The following is a 10,817-nucleotide window of genomic DNA, read 5'->3' as shown; positions in this document are numbered from 1 at the left end:
ATATAGTAACACACTGATATTTTGTAAAACGTCAGACAGGTCCTTGTCAATCACTTTCCTTCATCGCCAAAGACTCGGTTAATGACGGAAAATAAGTGTTATTATTGTGTTAGCTAAGAAAAGACTATGATACGGTTTTCGCACACACACCATGTGCGCTCAGGTTAGCGCAAGCTCAGTAGCGCTCAAGAGCGTTCGAGACCAAAAGATGGAAAAGAAAACGTTTATTTATCTTTTGATAGCTCTGTAACCTTGCTATGACCTTAGCATAATAGACAAAAACGTATTTGGACAATTTGTAGGGAGTTGCAATCTTCGTTTTAACACAATTTACCAATTTACGTTGTTTTATGAACTCTAAAGTAGAAGGGGATATTTCCTCTGAATTGATTTCACACCAGGGCCATTTTTAAACAGTATTTCAATCTTTACTTACATTATTTTAGGTTCTTGTACTATTAGGGATTATTTTTAAAACGTTGTTCCAGTTATAAACGCCCGAAGATAGCATAAACCCGAAATTTTTTACAGATTTTAACAAATACTGGGTATTTATCAAACAAATGTATAGGGAGCACGAAATTACCAAAACCAACACTCTGTAGGAAGTAAGGCTATATTTTGTCTTTCGTATACAAAGAATTACATTTTGGTGACAGGTCAGACATCCTTCCTTGCAACATTTACAAAAACATGTAAAACGCATGTTTGCATTAAAAGGCCTTCAATATCAACATGCATCCGCTTAATAACATTATAATTTGATTCAAATTCCAGCAGGATAAGACGACTTTAATTGTTTCAGATAAGGGTGAAGGTTTGGTACCATTAAAACGTTTATACCTGCTGCAATTGTTTGCACCTGTCCTAAGTCAGGAATCTGATGTTCAGTAGTTGTCGTTTGTTTCTCGTTTCTCGTTTTTTATATAGATTAGACCGTTGGTTTTACGTTGGAATGGTTTTACACTAGTAATTTTTGGGGCCCTTTATAGCTTGCTGTTCGGTGTGAGCCAAGGCTTCGTGGTGAAGACCGTACTTTGACCTATAATGGTTTACTTTTATAAATTTTGACTTGGATGGAGAATTGTCTCATTGGCACTCATACCATATCTTCTTAAATCTATTTAAGATTTTGACCTTGAAAGTGAAACAGTACAGGGGAAATTGGCCTTAACGATGTTCGCTACTCTGTTCTGAAATAACAAGCTTTTTAAAAGACTGTTATAAATTGAAAGTATATAAATAATGGAACTAAAAAATCAGAAAAAAATGAAGGGTTCTTGTACTTGTTTTCGAGATATAAGCCATTAAAAATTTGGCGGGAAATGATTCTCTCTAGATTTTTCATATTTTTAACATTGCCACCTTTTTTCTTTCAAAAACTATGAACAAATAACAAGGATTTTATAACATCTTCAAATATGGCTTTTTACCAATATGTAATAAAGTTGTGAAAAGAAAAGTAGGGGTTAGTGGGCAAAATGTTTAATGGCAGAGCATGGATAACACCAGAGGATTCCGAATATCTGACAAAAAGTCAAAAACAAGAGGAGCGAACATCCTTAACTGTTTACCGGTTAATATGTATTTATAGTTTCACACGTGATAAATTATGGTACTTTAGAAAGACTAGCTACATGTACCCTAGTAAACGAACAGCTGTACCAACACAATTGTTAACAGTAGTTAAAATGACGCATACTATCACACTGATTTCCGTCGCACACATAAAACACAATCAATATGTCGAATACACCGGGCATATTGAATCGAATATCCGCCATAGTTATACATTTCTTAATTTGTAAAATGTTATTTCTTAATTTGTTAACATATTTTCTACGTTATTGACATGAAATTCTACATTTTTTAGTTTGCGAAATGTAACTTCTTAATGTGTAACATGTATATTTTCCATCCGTTACATGAATTTTTACATTTCTTGATTTGTGAAATGTAACTTCTTAATGTGTAACATGTATATTTTCCAACCGTTACATGCATTTTTACATTTCTTGATTTGTGAAATGTAACTTTTTAATGTGTAAATGCAATTTCTTGATTTGTTAACATATTTTCTTCGTTATTTACATGAAATTCTACATTTTTTAATTTGTGAAATGTAATTTCTTTGTTTGAGTCACGTTTTGGGAGAATGTGTCAGTGTAATTGTTACCGCTGCCAGCCAATGAGAAGTTCCGTTTCTCAAGAAAAACTACAAGTTAAAACTCAACAAGGTAAAAATCAAGAAGTTTTACAAATCAAGAATGAAATAGTTCCACAATATTCCGCACGAAGTCGCTGTGGATCCATGCCAACTCGTACCTTAGTTAACATGTACTCAACCAACTCATACTTCTACCAACTCGTACCCAATATTTTATTAATTATATGCTTTAAAGTTGTTATGTTCTATTATATAATATAGAAACATACAAATACAATAAAGAACAACTTTATTGATTGGTAATCTGATGCAATTTGTTTTCAAATCAGAAATATCTAAAGTTAATTTTTCGTCTTAGACAACAAGCTCTTTATTCCTGACACTGTATGAGACGAATCTAGAACAGAGCGTATCAGCTCTCGTCCACCGAACGCAAATGCTCTACCGACTTCTGGCAGATATGGGGGTTTGTGCAAGAGGACTATCTAAATAGAAATCGACCAGTAATGGAACAATAAATAGTGAATGTAAATTGAACAACGATAGCTTAAAGTTTTATTTCTTAAATGATTGTGGGCTGAAGAAAAGACTGCTGTCTCCGGATTTCATTGACATTTTTCTTTGACATGATATGGTATCTTTTTGTTGAAACGCTCCATAGAATATGGGAGAAGGATATAGTTCAAGAAGATATTTCTAGATAGTTTATATATGAAGGCCTTTCTAATCTTTTTAAAGCGATAAAGCCAGCACAGGAATTAAATAGTCATGTGTTTCTTTGCTATGTGTTTCTTTATTCTACATTGGCTAGAGGTATAACGGGAGGGTTGAGATCTTACAAAATATGTTTAACCCCGCCGCATTTTTGCGCCTGTCCCAAGTCAGGAGCCTCTGGCCTTTGTTAGTCTTGTATGTTTTTTTAATTTTAGTTCATTTATATGTCTTGTAGTTTAGTGTGATGTTCATTTTCACTGAACCAGTACACAATCTTATTTAGGGGCCAGCTGAGAACCACATCCGGGTACGGAATTTTCTCGCTGCGTTGAAGACCCATATTGGTGGCCTTCTGCTCTTTGGTCGGGTTGTTGTCTTCTTTGACATATTCCCCATTTCCATTCTCAATTTTATAGTCAAAACGTTTTTGCATTTTATTTAGATACTATAACAGATACGAACCATGATTACAAATGTAAGATCATACATTTTGCCCTTATTTCCCCCCAAACTTGGCTTATACAAAGTTAATAGATAAAACTCAACGGACTTTGGTGCAGCATTTATTCCGAAATCTGTATTTTCATAAACCTTTCTATGTTTATTTTTCATTTAAACAACCCTATTCTATTTTTGTAAGTCCGAGCCTATTATCCATTAATCAGGCGCGGATTCAGTCATTTTTAAAAGGGGGTTCCAACACATGCAAGTTATATAAAAAGTGGAGTTCCACCCATATGTTCCCATACAAAAGCATTAGTTGTCAAACAAATAGAGGGGTTTCAAACCCCGAAACAACCCCTTTCCGCCACCGACTAATGATCACTGATTAGAACATTGTATGATTATAATTATTCAACATGTATATATAATATGAAATAAATTATCGTTCAAACTATTTCATATAATCACTTACTTCTAAAGACGAATGATTAACTTTAGCTATTTCTGGATCAGAAATCCCTTGTAGCTGTAAAATGGGTAATTTCAACTACTGTCAAACCATTTTTCTCATATAATGAACATAATATCATAGAAGATTCGGTCATAATATATTTTCTTTCGCAAAAGATGCTTAAATGATTGGAAAAGATGTAAATCCTCAAAAATAGAAGAAAAAAAAACAACACAAAGTTGAAAAAAAAATATAAGAAAAGCTACTGTTGTATATAAATAACAACGCAAGTTGTTAACGGAAATGATGATTTATGTAATCGTGGCCAGTGCGAAAAAAAGAGTGTATGCGTTGGCGTGCTATGCTACACCCCCCCCCCCCCCAACCCCACTTATAAAGCAAAGTATAATAAAACAGTATGCAGGTGTATGGAACGCCATGACTGTCTTCTGATGTTGATTGTTTAATATGTTTGGTGCTTTATGCATTATGTTCAGTAGTATTTATATTATGTTTAGTAGTTTTCATATTATGTTCAGTAGTTTTTACATTATATTCGGTGCTTTGGTTATCATGTTCAGTAGTTTCATTATTATATGCAGTGGTATTTAAATTATGTTCGGTACTTCTGACATTATACTCAGTGCATTTTTCATTATGTTCAGTACTTTCGACATTATGTTCAGTAGATTCAATATTATTTGCAGTACATTATGTATTACCTTCAGTGGTCCCGGTTTCTTTATATTCGGTGGATTATTCATTATGTTCAGTAATAGCATTAGTATTATACTCGGTTCAATGAACTATATGTTCAGTGGTTGTATCATTATGATGATGTAGTAAAAGTCGGGAAATCAATAACATGAAGTCTTTAAAATGCTACCATTACTCTTCTCTAATAAATGGAAGCTTTGAGGTTACTTCAAATTTCACAAGAGGTACATAAGAAAACATTTAAAATATAAATTATTATTTTAAGTAGAAACTTGAAATTTTCTTGCAATGCTAGGCGGTGTTCTCGTAGAAGTGAGAAGTGCAGGTTAATTCCAGTCCGACTCGGTGAGGAAGTAAAGAATCAGATCTACTCTAACATCGTAATGTTCATTTTCTAGGCACTTTATATATATAAATCTTTATACATTTTTTTCCTATAAAAAAAAGAAATGCAAACAAATAATCAGCATTGAAAGTCGAATGGTGATTAAATGTAAAATAACGTTAGAAATATGAAAACTTTTTTATTTTAAACAAATCTTGTTCAAATGTTTTATTGTTAAAAAGTGAACGTACCGGTATATATGTAACAGTAAATTTGGTCCGGTAGTAAAATTTGTCCGCCGGACTTTTTTCCTAGTTAATCAAGTCCATGGCCATGATTTTACTAGGAATGTAAGTCCCAGGATAAATTTTCCTAGGAAAATAAGTCCATAGCTAGTAAAATATGTCTGGCACTTATTTTCCTAGGAAAAATTGTCCCAAGACTTGTCTGGGGACATAAATTTTATTAGAATATCAATACACAACTCTTTAACAATATTAAAACATAACATTTAAATTTCCATTGTTTAAATGTAAATGATTTAATTCATTAAAATTAACCTTTTAAATAAAGGACATGGACGTTTTTACCTAGGCATATAAATGACATGGACTTGAATTCCTAGGAAAATTAGTCTGGGGACATAAATTACTAACATCGGACTAAAAATACTAGTAAATTCGGTAACCATGGACTTTTTATACTAGTAATTTGTGTCCGCCCGGACATATTTTACCAGGACAAATTTATCACTTACATACATATAAGTTTCATTCTAATCTAGCCTGTTGTCATTTTCATGATTTTGTTCTAAATGATATAGCTCTTACATATGTCTTTGGATAAAAATAATTGAAATGTAATTAATTACATTGGCAATGTAATTGTAATGTAATTAATTACATTTGAATATCAATGTAATTGTGATGTAATTAATTACATTTAAAAAACAATGTAATTGAACTGTAATTATTTACTTTGGCATGTAATTGACCCCAGGTCTGCTTCATCGTGGCAATGATTTGGTCATTCTTCCTCGTGGCAATGGTTTAACCATACTTCATCATGGCAATGATTTGATCATACTTCATCATGGCAATGATCTGATCATACTTCATCATGGCAATGATTTGATCATACTCCATCATGGCAATGATCTGATCATACTCCATCATGGCAATGATCTGATCATACTTCATCATGGCAATGATTTTATCATACTTCATCATGGCAATGATTTGATCATACTTCATCGTGGCAATGATTTAATCATACTTCATCGTGGCAATGATTTAATCATACTTCATCGTGGCAATGATTTGCTCACACTTCATCGTGGCAATGATTTGATCATACTTCATCGTGGCAATGATTTGATCATACTTCATCATGGCAATGATTTGATCATACTTCATCGTGGCAATGATTTAATCATACTTCATCGTGGCAATGATTTGCTCACACTTCATCGTGGCAATGATTTGATCATACTTCATCATGGCAATGATTTGATCATACTTCATCGTGGCAATGATTTAATCATACTTCATCGTGGCAATGATTTGATCATACTTCATCATGGCATTGCCGAGACAGCGTACACTTAAAACAGCTTTTTAAAGCATAATTTACATGTACATTTATTTTAACTCAAACAAATATGGGTACTTTATTTAGGGTGTTTTCTACGAGCTCCGTGTCGGGCCCATATGTGCTGAATATATAAACATAATAGAAAAAGAACGGATATGATAAAACGTAACAAGGTCAAATGCACCAGCATATAACTTAAATACAAAATAGTAAATTTTTAGAGATCACCCAAAAGGTCTTCGATAAATGAATGATAAAGCAACCTTGGAGAATTGTAAGAAACTATACAATATTTCGAATAGGTCTCATTTCTAATGAAATCGCAATTTACGCATTTTCACAAAAAATCGTTAGTGTAAAGCAGTCGTAAGTTACGACGTCACAATACTTAGATCTTTTATGACGTCATAACTTTCGACTATTTTTACCATTACGATTTTTTATTAATAGGACAGCAGGCCCCTAAGGCAAGGAAAAATGTATGTTTAGGGTTACACTGGAAGTATAAATGGGATAGGTAGCTATGCATTTATCCGGTCGTTCACTGTCGATTTATTCAACTTCCCTATAACCGCTTTATTCTTAGACGTATGATTAAGGTGGCTCGGGTGTCTTCCTCCATCTTGGATTTTGAAGTAGCAGATAACAATTGGTCTAGATCTTTAATGAAATGTGCAAATTTTGAGATTAGTATGTAATTTATGTGTAAAACTTTTAATGTTAATATAGAAAAGTATGTGTTTTATCATATCTATGGCTGTATTTTCTAAAAAACACAAAAATTTTTTGTTTGATTAATTTTTTTTTCAACTTTGCTAAATAAGGGGAGATAACTCAGATAGTAGGGGAGATAACTCAGATAAAGTAATTTTATAATAGAAAGTGTTGTGAGTTTACCTATTTTAATATGTAGCAAGAAAACAAGTCCGGTGACCCCATTTTTTCTTTTTCTTATCTTAAAGCATGTTATAAGAGCTACCTTCCCACATTTTATCTTAAAATTCTATGGAGCAGTTTTCTTTTTATCACACAAAATTGGATTTTCCATACATAATCTATACAAAATCTGACAATTTTGCACAACCTGAAGCGTGAAAAAAAGTCCGGTGACCCATACTTTTTATAGTATTTTTGAAAAAAGCATGATAAAAACTTCATTTTGACAAATTATTAAAAAATTCTATGGATTTTAATTTAGACCCCCCCAGCCACCTTAACCATTTGAAGTTTTGTTAGAAATGAAAACCCTACGAGATTTATATAAATAGTCATCAAACCAAGAAAGGATATACTAGTAGGAAGAGGAGTGTTGAGTACCAATTGGAAGAGCTGTCTCCAGATATTTCAAGCAGGCCCGAGCGGATCCAAATATTTTCGAAAAACGTGGATGTGGTTCCGATCAAGAAACTTATATAAAGAAAGAGTGTGCCATGCTATTATTATCCGCTCATTGTTTTGGCCAAATCTTAGAACAAAAGGGTAGCCCAACCCCCAAACAATCATGATGTATCACCCGCTATATCGTGCGTTTATAAAAATGGAACCTTTCCTTGCAAAAGACCGACATGCTAGAAGGAAACGTTTTATTATTTAATAGTTTACGGTCATAGAAGACATTTTTATCTCATATCCCTCTGAGCGAAAAAAAAACCCCGCCGTTTCAAACAAACTAAAAACCGGCAGCTAAGTTGAAAACAAATTGTGAACTGAAATTAATCTAAACATATTTAAGTACGGTTGATGACAAATAAAAATAAAACTTTGCTTAGACGATGGCACATATATACATGTAGTAATTTTGAAAGTGCATTTTTTTAGGAATGGTGACAGTATATAGACTGGTGATATAATAGAGCTGGAGGTGCTTCAGGGTTTTAAAAGTGTATGGCTAATGTTTCCTGCACCAGACCTAATTGTTGAAATTATTTTCTAAGATTGTAGCGTTTATGTTAATGTACGCGTCTCTGGTGTCTGGAACTTGGTGCCCAGAAACTAAACGCTTTTGACATGACACATAGGTGTCTATGCGACAATTTGTAGCTTATCAACTGAGAAATGGTTGTAGCTAGTTGAAAGGTACATTTACACAAATGTATCTAAGGGCAGAATTTATTTGTCCATGAAGAACACGTCCGTCAAAAATAACCGTGTTCGTTTTTTTTCGACTATTTCCGTTATTGATTTCCCGACTTTTACTGCATCATCATAATGATACAACCACTGAACATATAGTTCATTGGACCGAGTATAATACTGATGCTATTACTGAACATAATGAATAATCCACCGAATATAAAGAAACCGGGACCACTGAAGGTAATACATAATGTACTGCAAATAATATTGAATCTACTGAACATAATGTCGAAAGTACTGAACATACTAAAAATTGCACTGAATATAACGTCAGAAGTACCGAACATATTTTAAATACCACTGCATATAATAATGAAACTACTGAACATAATAACCAAAGCACCGAATATAATGTAAAAACTACTGAACATAATGTCAAAACTACTGAACATAATATGAAAACTACTAAACATAAGATAAATACTACTGAACATAATGCATAAAGCACCCAACATATTAAACAAACAACATCAGAAGACAGTCATGGCGTTCCATACAGGTGTCTGGTAGATCAGAAAAGCCCACACACGTTACAATCCATAACTTTCAAGCTGCTGACTAAACATGAAGTCATTCTGCTCAGTACCATAGAAAAGTGTGTGTGACGGAAATATTTGTTGAACAAACGGATGAACTGATGAACAAACAGTGTGAATACCTAGAGTGAGTATAAAACTACTTCATTCGTATTCAGGACAAATTAAGGAATAATTCAATTAGGTAAATTCTCAAAAGAAAAGCGCAAAGTATATTGACCATAACTGGTAAACGTATTGTATAATTCTGACTTTGGGCACAACGATCATTGCCCATAAACAAAAGCTATCATTATATGTTTACAGTAAATTTAATTTAAACAAATCATAATGTAACATATACCAATTTTTTTTGTCTTTTGTTCGTCCCCTTTTTGGATTGAAATAACGACCTCCTACAGTCAATGTAAGCATGTAACAAAAGAGGTCAATGCGGGTTTAATTTTGAAATTCCAGTCAATATATTATTGTTGTCTGTAATTTGCATTATGTCTCTTTAATTTAAAACATTTTAATAAATCGCATCTTGCATTCGTCTTAGTTCACCGTCAACTATGTTAATTGTAAGGACAGCTTATTCAATTGTATTCCTTTGCTCGGATGTGGTCATATTCTAAATATGTATTGTTGGTTATTAACATTTGTTTGAAATTCTCTCTCATTTTCATTATCAATGTCTCTAAAGTGATGGTCGATGCCAGTTTATTTTAAAAAAAATTGGTACAGCTGATAAAACCAAAAAGGGATCAAAATTAAAGATTTCTGAAATTTCATAACAGTAATTTTAATAAACCAATATCCGAATTTTCATACCAAGGCCGAAGTACTGGTTACGGGGCTGGTGATACTATTGAGGACTTAGAAGCCGCCAGCATTTTTTAAACTCAATTGTATGAATAAAATTAACATCGTAATGCAATTCGTTCGGAACGATAATTTTCATTGGACGTTGACAAATATTTTGAAGGGTTAGATTCCACGTTCTACCAGTCCGTAACTAAGGAAAGCCACCATTTTGAATTCCGAATTTTTGTGGTATGTGATTTCTCAAAAAATAAACAAAATAGTCACATTTTGTGCCTCAAAATCTTCTTTTTGTCAATATTTAAACCATTCAGAAGCGTAAGAAAAGTATAAATACGTCAAGTGTTTATGTTTGACATCGGGAGTATATGACGTCCAATTGTGTATATGCCAAAGACGAGGTAAGAGTTTCGCAAACTTTTTTAATTTATGGCATTCTTAAGCCAAAATATTTACTAAAATGTAATTTATCTTAATATGGAGATACCTGTGTTGTATTCTAAGCTTGATCTTCGTAAAACGTAGATTTTACTGTCGCGAATTGAGTTTTCCTATCGACGCACAGTTATCTCATAAGTACCAATTTTACTGCACAAGTGCGTATTTCGACAAATAATGTCTATTTAGTGATTCACCAGGCCACAATATTTGAAAATCCAAGCCTTTATACAAACTTTGGAGAACGGATAAACCAAATAGGACTAAAGGATAAACTAGCCACGGACAAGAAATCAGAGTTGTGCATGAAGGATATACATTTCTTAAATTAAACATGTTAAAATGATTTCCAAAATTTTATTTTAAACAAAACGATATCAGTATGTGCATGCCAGTACCGAAGTACTAGTTACTAGTCTAGTGACACCCTGGGGGACTAACAGACAACACGTAGTGGTATAGGTAACATAAACGATCAAAATTTTACTGCAC

Source organism: Mytilus californianus, unplaced genomic scaffold (assembly GCF_021869535.1).
Source record: "Mytilus californianus isolate M0D057914Y unplaced genomic scaffold, xbMytCali1.0.p SCAF_30, whole genome shotgun sequence".
Taxonomy (NCBI): domain Eukaryota; kingdom Metazoa; phylum Mollusca; class Bivalvia; order Mytilida; family Mytilidae; genus Mytilus; species Mytilus californianus.
Note: the sequence above shows the minus strand (reverse complement) of the source record.